Source organism: Somniosus microcephalus, chromosome 27 (genome assembly GCF_052327205.1).
Source record: "Somniosus microcephalus isolate GS21.2 chromosome 27, FLI_Smic_1.0, whole genome shotgun sequence".
NCBI classification, from domain to species: Eukaryota; Metazoa; Chordata; class Chondrichthyes; order Squaliformes; family Somniosidae; genus Somniosus; species Somniosus microcephalus.
Genome location: NC_141013.1, coordinates 13,404,429 through 13,416,453, shown reverse-complemented (window position 1 = coordinate 13,416,453; position 12,025 = coordinate 13,404,429).

Genomic DNA, 12,025 nt, shown 5'->3' with positions numbered 1-12,025 from the left:
AAGGCTATCCTTTGTGCACCTGGCTCATGACCCCGCTCCGCGCGCCCAGGACCGCTGCTGAAGAGGCCTACAACGAGAGCCATCAAACCACCCGCAACATCATCGAGCTAACTATTGGGGTCCTCAAGCAGCGGTTCCGCTGCCTTGATCGCTCCGGAGGAGCTCTCCAGTATTCGCCGGACCGGGTCTCCCAATTTGTGGTGGTTTGCTGCATGCTACACAACCTGGCTATCCGCAGGACTCAGGCACTGCCACCTGACGTTGGACCAGCACCTCAGGAGGAGGAGCAGGAGGAGCATGAGGAGGAGGAGGAGGAGGAGGAGGAGGAGCAGGAGTACGTTCCCAGGAGGGAGCGACCAGGGCCAAGGGCCGCACGACGCCACCTTATTACACGGTACTTCTAAGCCCCCTGTCAGGGAATGGCCAGGGGCCATGAGGGAAGATGAATGCAGCCGCTCCGCAAGCCCTCAGCCGGCGAAGCCAACAAACACTAAGAAGAACAACCATGGAGACTGCATGAATAAAGATAATTTTTTATTAAACAAAAATGAAAAGCCCTTCCCACATGAATCCCCAAAAACAATAAACGGGCCCCACAAAAAGCCCAACAAACGACTCACTCCCACAAACTGGGGAGGAGCCACTCCACCTTTATTGAAACCGGGCCTCAACGTCGGCCTAACGCAAAAAAAAAGCCCTCCAAAAGCACAACCATGGGCAAAATAAAGATGGCCACCGCCATATTAAAGGAAAGCTGGCCACACCCTCTACTGAGTGGCCCGCGAGGGCGAGACCTTGCCCAGCATTTTGCCTCCCCTGCCCTGCCTGCTGCTCCTTCGCAAGCTCTGCCCAGTGGCTGCTGCGAGGCTGGGGGAAGGCGCCTGAGGCTCAGATGCCCTTCCGCCAGATGCCACTGGGGGGCGGCCTACACGGCGTTTGGGCCTCGAGGGGCCGTCTCCTGAGTGGCGCGCCTGAGCCTGGCCACCATCAGCTGCAGCCGCTTGCCCTTGACGCCCCAGAGGGGGAATGGCGGCGACGGATGGTGCAATGTGGGCCAGCTGGCGTCTGGGATGCGCTGGCTGGTGCTGTGGCGCGGTGGCACTCGGCCGGGCCCGCACTGCAGGATCCGCAGCAATCAGCCGACGGCCGGCTTGCTGGGATGGTCCAGCGCGGCGCCTGCCCTGGCGATGCCTGCCTGAGACAGCGCGTGTGGCAGCAGTGAGTGGCCCTCTGGTCCTGGTGTGCGCGCGCATCACATCCGCCAGGGTCTTGACGGCATCAGTTAGCATGCGGCCAGTCGCGGCAGTTGCTGCCCCGAACTCGCGCACACTGGTCGCCAGCGACTCGATGGCCTCAGGCATGCGCCCCACCACGCTCATGAGCTCCGTGTGGCGCCGGTCCGAGTCGTCGGCCATCTGATCGAGCTTCCGCACCTCCTCCGAAGTGAAGGTGTCCGGACTGGAGTCGCGACTCTCCCGCTGGGGAGGAGGGGGCCGAACTAGGGGACCCTTGCCGCGTTGGTGACGGCGAGTTTGCCGAGCAGCAGCACTCCCCTCTGATCCTTCCCCCCTTTGGGGGGAAGGCCGCGGGCCACGCGCACGGCTGCTGGGTGGCTGGACGCCACTGGTCCCAGAAGCTGCATTGCCCTGCGACAGTTCCTCCAGGCACTCGTCCAGTGAGGAGGTGTCGAGCATTTCCTCCTCTCCTGCGGGACGTGACTGTTCCCCCGAAGGTCCGGCTTGCTCCTCCTCCTCCTCCTGGTTGGAGGTGCTGTCACTGGCAGCCTCAGGGTCCTGGTCGTCACCAGCTGAAAGCAGGAATGCACAAGAGTAGCTTCAGAGTGAGGAGACGGCGTCAGCGAGGGAGTTAGGACTGGTGGGATTCAGCGCATTGGTGGGACAGTGGCAAAGGAGATAGCTCGGATGGGCCAGTGCGACGCGAGAGGGCCAAAAGGCGAGGTCCTTACCATTGCCGGGCAGTGGAGGGTCGGATACACCGCACGCTGTGGGGACAATCACACGTGCTCCCATGAGCACACACACGCGCTCCTCCAGCCGAGTGAGCTCCTGCAGCTTGGCGCGGCCACCCCTGGCACGGGCCTGGCGATTAAACGCTACTTTAGCCTGCAAGAGAAAGGACGGGCTGTAAGGGCGCAGTGAAGCCCTGATGTAGTGTGCACTGCCTCCCATGGTGGAATAGCTTGGACAGAGTGAAGCCCTGATGTAGTGTGCACTGCCTCCCATGGTGGAATAGCTTGGACAGAGTGAAGCCCTGATGTAGTGTGCACTGCCTCCCATGGTGGAATAGCTTGGACAGAGTGAAGCCCTGATGTAGTGTGCACTGCCTCCCATGGTGGAATAGCTTGGCCAAAGTGTAGAGTGCCGAATGGCCATTTGATGCTCATGACTGTCCCAATGCTGCTGGCTGAGGGCTGGCCAAAAGGACTTTCAGGTCCCTTTGCCCATCATGTCAGGTGTACATGCAAGAATGAGGAGGAGACTGGAAAGGCTACTCACCCTCACAATCCTGGTCAGATCGTTGTACTTCTTACGGCATTGTGTGTGGGTCCTGGGGGCCTCGCCGGTGAATGTCACCCTCTGGGCGATCTGCTTCCAGGCTTTGGTGTAGTCGTGGTGGGTTGGATTCCTCCCACTGTCTGGAAACAAGATCTTGCGCCTCACCTCCAGAGCTGTGAGCATGATGTCCAGATCACCCTCTGAGAAGCGCAGGGCACGCTGACGGGCCTTCTCTGGCGTTGCCATGACTCCCTGGGGCTGAGCAGTAGTGTTGAGGCCTCTTTGCAAGGCTGCAGTGTGCAGGGCGTGGCAGCAGACTAATTCGTCCCTTCCCCCTTTAAGAGCTGGTCGGCACCACGGGGTCTGCTGTCAGTGCAAAAATGACCGCACCCGTGCTGCGCCCCGCCTGGGCGCTATCCCTCTGGACCGCCGGCTTAGCGCCTAAAGAGAGTAGTGGAACGCCTCTTTTAGCGCTCCACCAACCTCTTAGGGCGAAGCCACTGAATTCCCGGCAACGGGGCGCTACTTTGGGGCGGGCGCTAACTTCGGGCGGGCGCTAAAGCTAGCGCCCCAAAACTGCCTAAACTGAAAATCTAGCCCAAAGTCTTTCGGACAAAAAGAAAGACCAGTTTATGACTGGGACACCTAATGCAATCTGACTTGTAAGCAGACAAGAGTAATTAATTATGTACTAGGACATATACTCTAGATATAATCAATATAGAGGGACACTACCCTTTCGCTTTCCTTAATGAAGATGCAGCACTAAACTGTATGTCAAAAGTACACCTGGTTGTCGGCCACAGTGTTGCAGGTTTGGAGTCCGCCAGCCTTTGAGCTCTCTACGAATAGTTTAATTTGTTCGGCTTTGATGCAGTGCTGTGTGGTATTGAGGTGATCCATTTTATTAGAAAAGGTAAAGCACAAAGGCCGCTTGACTTTTCTCACAGACTATGGCTTCCAGCGTCCACAAATACAAGAACAATTCAATGAGAAGAGGCCATTTTGCCCCATCTATTTTGCACTGTTGCTTATTTCTGACGGTATTAGTGGGGAGTTGTGCCTCCCACGTGCTGCTGTTCTGAATGAGAAACCGTGGACGCTAACAGTACACCCTGGTGTAAACAAAGGAAGCAAAATATCTCTGTTCAACGTTTCATTTGATTCACCAATGAGGATTTCAGTATTTACTCATCAAATGTCTTTGTGTTGCACAGTTTCTTGCCATTTATTTATCTGGGTGGTTTGTTTTAATGTTGATCAAGTTGGCAGTGCCGGGGAATGGAACGCTTTTCTGTTGTACGAGAGGTACATCACAGTCACCTGCATCAACAGCATACCTTAGCTTCTATCCTCGAAAAGCACTTGCTGATGGATTTATTTTTATTTCCTGCATTTTTGGTCCCTCAGAGTTAGATTGTCAATTAACGCTGAACTAGGAACAGTTTTACACTAATGGGCCTGTGCTCACTAGGAACTAGGTAGACAACGTTCCCGTTTGGGGGCGGTAACCGAATTAGCGCCAGACATTTAGCGCCTGGCACAGGAGTACCGCACCAGCCGCTAAATTGGGCTTACTGCCCCGGCGAGGAAGCGGAACGCTATCTTGAGCGCTCCACTTTCTCTCTGGGCGGTGTCTGGGATGCAAAGCGCGGTAGCGCCAGAGCTCTACGTGGCCGCTCCACGTCGCTGACGCGTTTCAGCGTCCCTCCTCTTCCATTAAAGGGGAGGGATGCTGCGCACTCTGCAGGCTGTTTGACGGCCTCCACTGGCCCACCAGGGTGGCATGGTGCCATGGCTACAGCCCGGCACCGAGATGCCGGATGGCGTGATGGCGGCCACGGACCACGCCAAGGGCCGCCGAGAGGGGCTGACCTGGAGTTGGGCAAAATAATAAAATGGCGGCACGGTGCGCAGCCAGGCCACCCCTTTAATTACCACCCCGCCAGCAGTGTGCGGCCTGGTTCGCGACCCACGAGGCAGTTGCTGACATTGCCCACGGCAGCCTCACGGGGCACAGCCGAATTTCTGCCGCGGGGCACTAAGGGATCACGTTGCTTGGTGATGACATCATCGCTGGCGGCACAGCGACCCGGGGTGCTACCGGCTAGCGCCTCAGTAGTGCCCTGCCCAATTTCTGGGCAGGCGCTATTAGTGCCCCCGCCCGGGAGATAAGCCCTTTGAGCCCTGTTAGCGCCCCACGGGGGCACTAACGGTGGGCACAAAGGAGGTGCATTTCACCCCCTTAGGACCTTATAGCCAACAGAGAAAGAGGGAACTTTCATTCCATTGGTTTTGACTGCAGTGAAACCCAGGTCCCAGAGATCAATCAACAGTGTGTAAACTCCAATGAACCAATCCTTCTTGCTCATCTTTGACCATGATGCAACGTTTCCTAAATTATAAAGTAGTGCCGGTTTTAACTTTAGCTGTAATTCTTTAGATAGCAGATGCCATGCAATGTGTGTAAAAAGCAACAATTCAATTTGGATTGTTAATATTTTTTAAACAATTTTACTAACCAGGAATTGATGTCTAGAGTGATTTATTTAACAGGAGTGAATACAATGGAAAATGGTTTTCACAAAACACAAGTCTGCACTTGCCGGTATTGACTTAATTGGAGCTGATTTTTTCTGTCGGACATGAGAAGTACAATGGCTGATTCTCTGGAGTTCCCTTTTTCCATTCACCATACTTGAACTAATTGCTTTGTCGAGTGAAATGTGAACTTGGAGCTGAATTTGGTTTTCTCTTTGCTACTGAGGTCAAGAGACAAACAATTGGCTATTCCAGTGGCTCAGATTTGGCTCATTTTGGACAGCAGGTGGCTTCACTCATTCCTGGAGTAAAGTTCTACTTTAAGTGAACTTGTGACCCACTTTGTCTTCCCGTAGCAGCCATTCACCGCTTCACAGTGTAAATGTTGAACATGTAGACACGTCCCTTGCTGTACTCATTGGCACTCAATTATTGTCTGACAGATGTTCTTGGCATAGGGTAAGTTGACAATGTCATCCCACCCTACCAGCCCCATCCCATTGAACCACACCTTATCTGCTGGTCAGCAGAACCCATGATGTACACTCCTAAGGTTTGAGTAATGGGCAGCCTTGGTCCTCAAGACCAATGCTCTACCAATAATTGTGAAACTTATTTTGTGCTTCTTCCTTGGTGATTAAAAAAAAGTCTTTGTCGGTTGTTCCTGTTTAATTGACACGTGGGGTAGGTTTGACTTTGTGTGATAGAGTAAAACAGGCGAAAGCGAGTTGGCAGCCCGTTTTACATCTCTCCTGAAGACTTCAATGGAACTGAAAATCGGTAGAGATGTAAAACGGGCTGCCGACTCACCCAGAGTCAAAATCTACCCCATGGTTTCTAGAGGTTGGTTGGTCACTGCGACGGTCCTTAGCCTAGGAAGGTAAGAGTTCCAGCTGTGACCAATGGTCAGGCAGCAACACGGCTCCTCACTTCTACTCCCCACTCCCCTTAGGTGCAGTACTTTATTACAGTGAAATGCTTGACCAACTAGTGAGACCTGATATATCTCAACCATTAAGGGCAGTCATGCTATGTTGAAGATGAGGTGCAAAGGCAGGCATTGTGCTTGATGGTCAATATGCCTCCATTCATGCCACTGGGCTACACTAGGGAGGAATTACATTTAGATTATAGATGGATTGGCAATTAGTTATCGCCAATTCATGAAGACCATCAGAGAGGGATACTGTCTCTTGAAACTTAATGCATCTGTACTTTGATGATCGTGTGAAAGCTCTTTTGATGCCAGTCAGTACAACAGGTCATCTGTTAGTTTATTTCTGGACCTGACTCCCACTAATTTTTTTTTTTACTGATTATTGGTTCTGTTATAATGGAAAAAGGTACATTGCAAAATATCTATTGTTTTGAAGAGGCAGGCTGAAAGAAACACAAAGTAACACCATATTTCTGCCAACAGTAACCTCTGGGTCGATAAAGAGTCTTTGGCAAAACATACAGTACAAAATGTCAACTGCAGCATTTACAAGTAGGTCCCAGGATTCAGCGTATGAAGGTGATTACAGATTACTTCTAAGGCATACATCATACAAGCAAACTACAGTGTGCAATACATATACAGCGTGATAAAGCAAGACTCACAAGAAAGATGTTACAACACTACCAACACATGTTATATTCAAACATATATATTTGCTAAATCTGGCCTGCACTGAATACAATGCAGCAGATTTTGTAACTCTACTTTAACCACACAAAATATTGGATCACTGAATTTTACAAACAAAAGGATGAATTTGAAAATAAATTTTTATATATTTTTTTTAAAAATTTGAGCATTTTATCTACATATTTAACACAATGAAACCCATTATTTCACTAAAATTCGATTGGCTTATGATAATAATAGAATGCAGTGTAGATTTCAGAATCCACCCATACAATTCTTTACAAAGAATCTAAATGTAAATGTGTTAATTCAGTTACAATCGTTTTTATCACAGTGGTACAGTAATCTCCTCCGATAGCATTCTCTCATAAAATATACCTTGTGATTTATCATATATTGGGGATCAGCAAGTAAAGAGGCCCTAAACCCCAGTAGTACTTTGTTCATCCCGCTCTCCATTTAAATGCAGTGAACGTGGGCTAACCTGATGGCTGAATGGATAAAGATTCTAAGGTGCTGTGGTAATGAACCACATAGACCATGACGTTCCCAATTCGGTCCCTCATCTGTGTTCAGTTGGACAATCTCAGGCAGGGTGGTAGTTGAGGTGTGTCTATTGACCTCAACCACCTTGGGCTAGAGAAGGGGAAAATAATCACCTCAGGTTCTCACTCCTGAGCACTGTCCAATGATCCTTGGTGGCAAGTGTTGTGTGTGGATGTTGGATGGGGCCAGGATTGGGTCATGATTGAATAGTCTGATGACACTACTGTTTGCCCTTGAAGAACGACCACTTGAGAGAAGTAGCGGAGGGTTTCTGAAGGCATACCACAGCATGAGTCATATGTCTTTGGGAGGAGAAGTGTATCGCAGGAAAAGCACTACTGTGAAGGTTTCTCAGGTGGTCCTTACTCATCCGATCGGTGACCCTGCTGAGAATTGATGTCAGTGTGGCAATATTTCTAATCAGAGGTACAAAAAACTAGCTTGGAGACTTTTACATTACTGGGATGGAGAGAAGAATTAGTTCACCACTGTAGTTTAGTCCCCTTTTATTAATATATAATCCATATAAAACACCATCGCTATAAAAGCACAACTAACTACGCCAAGCTTTTCACGTTGCTCCAAAGAACTTTATAGACAAGCCCAACTCAGTATGTTGAGAGATTAATTTATTTTCAATAGAGAAAAGAGGACTGATGGGGGACGTGATCCATGGGGAGGTACAGATGATGCAGATGGAACCAACTTATTGAACTTGCACTGTGAACAGAAAAACTGGAGGGCACAGGCTAAATGTTAAAAATGCTCCAAAAGAGGTGAGAGATTGGGAGAAATCTTTCTTTCCTAATGCGTGTGGAAGTGGATCAGACTCCCAGCAAAAACAGCTGGGGCGGTTTCGTTGCTAAAAAAAAAACTTTCAAAAAAAGAGCTGATAAATATTTGGGAAGAGGATCGGAGCTTCTAGGAATAGATTGAGATTGAAAACTCGACAAGACGTGCTGCTGGGGGTTGGGTTGGGTTGGATGGTTGAACATTGTCTGCGGAGGTTTGCAAACCACTGCTGAATAGTGGAGATGTGAGGATGGATGGATGGATGAATATTCTGGAGTTTTGCTTGATTATCTTTGGGGATCTGGGAGAATTTATACAGAACATTCCCGTGGGACATAAAGTGGGTGGGTGGAGTCCACAATAAGGTAGATTGTACATTGGCTGTGGAAGAAGTGTGCTTGACTGAATGAATAGTGTTCCTTTGTTCCATGCTTTCTCATGTTCCTACAGAGGATTACGCCTGTTTTTTATTAGTCAGAACCAATTTTACTGTTCAGGAGGAAAGAATGTCTTAGAGCCACTTGTATGTGCTTCTTAATTTGGATCTATAAATTGTAATATCACTGTCAAAGTACACAGGTCACACGTGCCCCAAACATTTTTTTGAAGTGAGACTTCGTGCACTCTGAAGTCCGATCTGTTTGGATGCAGCCATTTTGTTCTCATTCTACATGGCTCACATTTCTATTTCCTTCCAACACCACTGTGCAACAGAATCCTATTCCCCCCACAGTGGACTGGCTCCTTGAGGACAATAAAATGATTCCATCAGTGGCTAGTGGAGACATTAGTTACATTTATGCTTTGGGGTCCAAATTAAGTCTTTGAAATGGACTAAGTGTGGGTGCGCTGGCACCTAGAGTCCAAGCAAGGAAAGTCACAAAGAAAGTTGGAGTTAACTGAGCAGCCATTTTACTTGCCAAGAATGAGGAAGAGCCACTGGATAATGCAACAACATTTTAGACCTACTTGTGGGTTCACCTTTCTTGAGGATTATTTCCCCCACTGTCTGTTGATTCCTGGCTAGAGTTATGATTCCCTGGGAGAAGATAAAGCTTAATTGAGCTGCTCTGAATTCCCGAAGAGTTTCATTTTAAACCATTTTGATAGAATTATACTGCAGACTAAATCCACAAACATACAGTGTAGGAATTGTCAATGTGCCGTAAGGGCATGTGCTCAATAACTGCCTTTGTGACTAGAAGTCATGGCCCACGTATAGAGATCTCATTTAATACCTTGGTGATAAATGGCCCAAACCCATTATACTGGGTGTCATGGTAGAATTGACATAGTGCTGTTTACTGAAGTGGTGGGGATGTGGTTTTGATTGCTTCACATTGCAGAGTTCCTAATTTCACCCATATGTCTGTAGGAAAACCATGTAAGCATCTCCTTGAAGGAGAGAGTTGCCAATGGACCACCCTGGTGTCTGGTTCAGCGAAAGTACTTGTAGAGGCTGTGGAGCAGGCCATACACTTTCTCAAATAAAGGGTGGCGTGAGACCGAAGGAGGGAGAAAAAAAATAGACTAGGGAAAGTTAGACACACAAAATAATCTTCTGTATGATCCCAGGGGTGTCACCTCAGATCTGAAATTCCATCATTCAGAAGCAAGGAAGGCTTACCTGCATTCATAGGAAGATTTCAATTGGATGGTTCAAGAGATGCTGGACTTATTGATAACCATGAAGAGTAAAATGGTTTTATTTAAATGTGATACAGTGGAGATGAGGTCCATAATAAAAACTGGAGTGCTAACATCCACCCACACTGAGTAACAGTGTGCACCGATACATGCTGTGTATAGGAATTTACCTGGCCTCGGAAGACTATAAGAGTAACGAAGAACATCCATGACCACTATCATTGATTATCTACTGATAGACTCCAAACAGCTATCAACCAAGGTGTTTTTTTGATGCTAGCTGACAGTGAGAGACCAGGTTTTCCTTCATTTGCTGTACCCAGTTCCCTTAACCTACCAGCATCGTAGATACACCCATGGGCTTATGATGTTGTAAGGATAAGAGAGCCAGTTTTGGCAGCATAAATGTGATGAGCCAGTCCCAAGTGCTTATTTCTGTGGAGCCCAGCCTGCCGACAGGTTGGCTCTCCAAGCCTGAATGCAAAAGTGGGAGGTGGGTGTACAGACACTGCTCTCCCAGAACTGAATAAAGTAAATAGAAATGTGCCTTTGGTTGAGCAGGCTCCACTGCATCGAAAAGGTACCAATGTCCAGGATGCATCAGCAATATGACCCATAGGGTGCCAGGCGAGCAACTAATAGTGTCAACATGGCAAGTACCAAACTTGGCGCGGGAGCCCTGTCTCATCTTACTCCAGTGCAAACAAAAAATAACTTGCCATCAAAGAGGTGACTGTGTGATCTGAGAACGTTAATACATCATGCAATGAATTGATATAAATATGATCTAGAATTGTCTCATTGTGCTTATAGTGAGTGTCAGTATTCGCCAAGGTTTTGCCTCCATTTGACAAGGCCATTGTCTGACATCTCTGTGAACCCTGTGAGGTCAGGAATGATTCCCAAGACATTATTGATTACCATGATTTGACTGGAATAATTGATTTGCAGACAGACTGGAGGGAAGCATGCTTTTTTATGTGCATATATTATATAAGAAATATTTTTAGGAATAGGAAAAGGTAACCAGACTAACAAGTGCTTTTCCATTTTTCACAGATCAGCCCAACCTACCCACTTTCTCACTAAATCTCCCAATTCCTTCTCTCTCCAGAAACACATCCAATTGTCCCTTGACCCCATTTATAGTGTCTACTTCCCGGTAACTTATTTGAATAGGTTAAAGAATGAAGTAGAAACCAGGATTATCCAAACTTTTTCTTTTCTCTGTGGGCTGCATAGGTGTGCACAATGGAGCTTTGGTATTCTGATTTACAATTTACCTACTAATGAGGCAACAGCACTAATAACAGTCTTTTCCAAAACCCTAGGCCCATAGCAATCAAACAGGACAAACCAGCAAATAGGAAATAAAGCACAGCCAGTTTAAGGGACCGTGAACCTAAAATAAAAATTAGAGGGTACATTGGTCATGAGCATAACTTGAACACGCCACTCTCCCAGATAAAAGAGGGCATAAATATCGATTAAGTAAATCTACAAAATAGGCTGAAAAACTTATAAGGTGTCTGAGACTGATAATAATTATAGGTACAAAGGACAAAAGGAAAAACAAATCTGAGCACGAGATTGATCAACAAAGCACAGTATTCATACAGTGACTGCAGTAGATAGCGAGGAAGTAATGTATTGCCCCAGGGTTATTGAAGTCGAACTTTATTGTACAATGCAAGTCATTTCTCTAATTGAAGGAAAGTTTCTGGATTATTACCCAGACACTGAAGTCAAAGTTGTGTTGTCTTGCTCAAGTCAACCTTAAAAATAAAAATAAAGAGTGGGAAATTGTTTTGGAACACCTTTTGGAACCAATTACTTCCCACCATTTTGGTCCAGGTAAATATTGTGATGGCGAGGCACCCAATGGCAATGCTAAGGATCAGCGAAGGTTCTATATCAAGAGGTTCAGGTAACCTATGCTGTTAACACGGTCACTTCTGACACACCTTAGGACATAACCCAAGCTATGATTTTCTGCAGTTCCCCGAATGTTCTATAAGGGATCAGAGGCAGCAAAGAGAGCAGTAGTACAAAGCAATGTTGTAATATCAGAGCTTTTGTTTTGGGACAGATGAAGCCTGATCTCCATCAAAACTTGCATGGCTACGCTCTCAGAACTTTCAGCTCTCTGACCGAGTGAATTTATTTAAACACACACACGCGCGTGCGACTCAATAGAAACAATTTTTCACTGTTTTTGCGATTCAAACGACAAAATTAATAGCTGCTGAAGCCATTGCGCTGAGAAGACACGCAGACGCAACACAGTTGCTCACAATACACACAATCTCTCTCTCGCTCTCTCTCCGGCCAAGCTCTAAGAATTTTGTGAAGT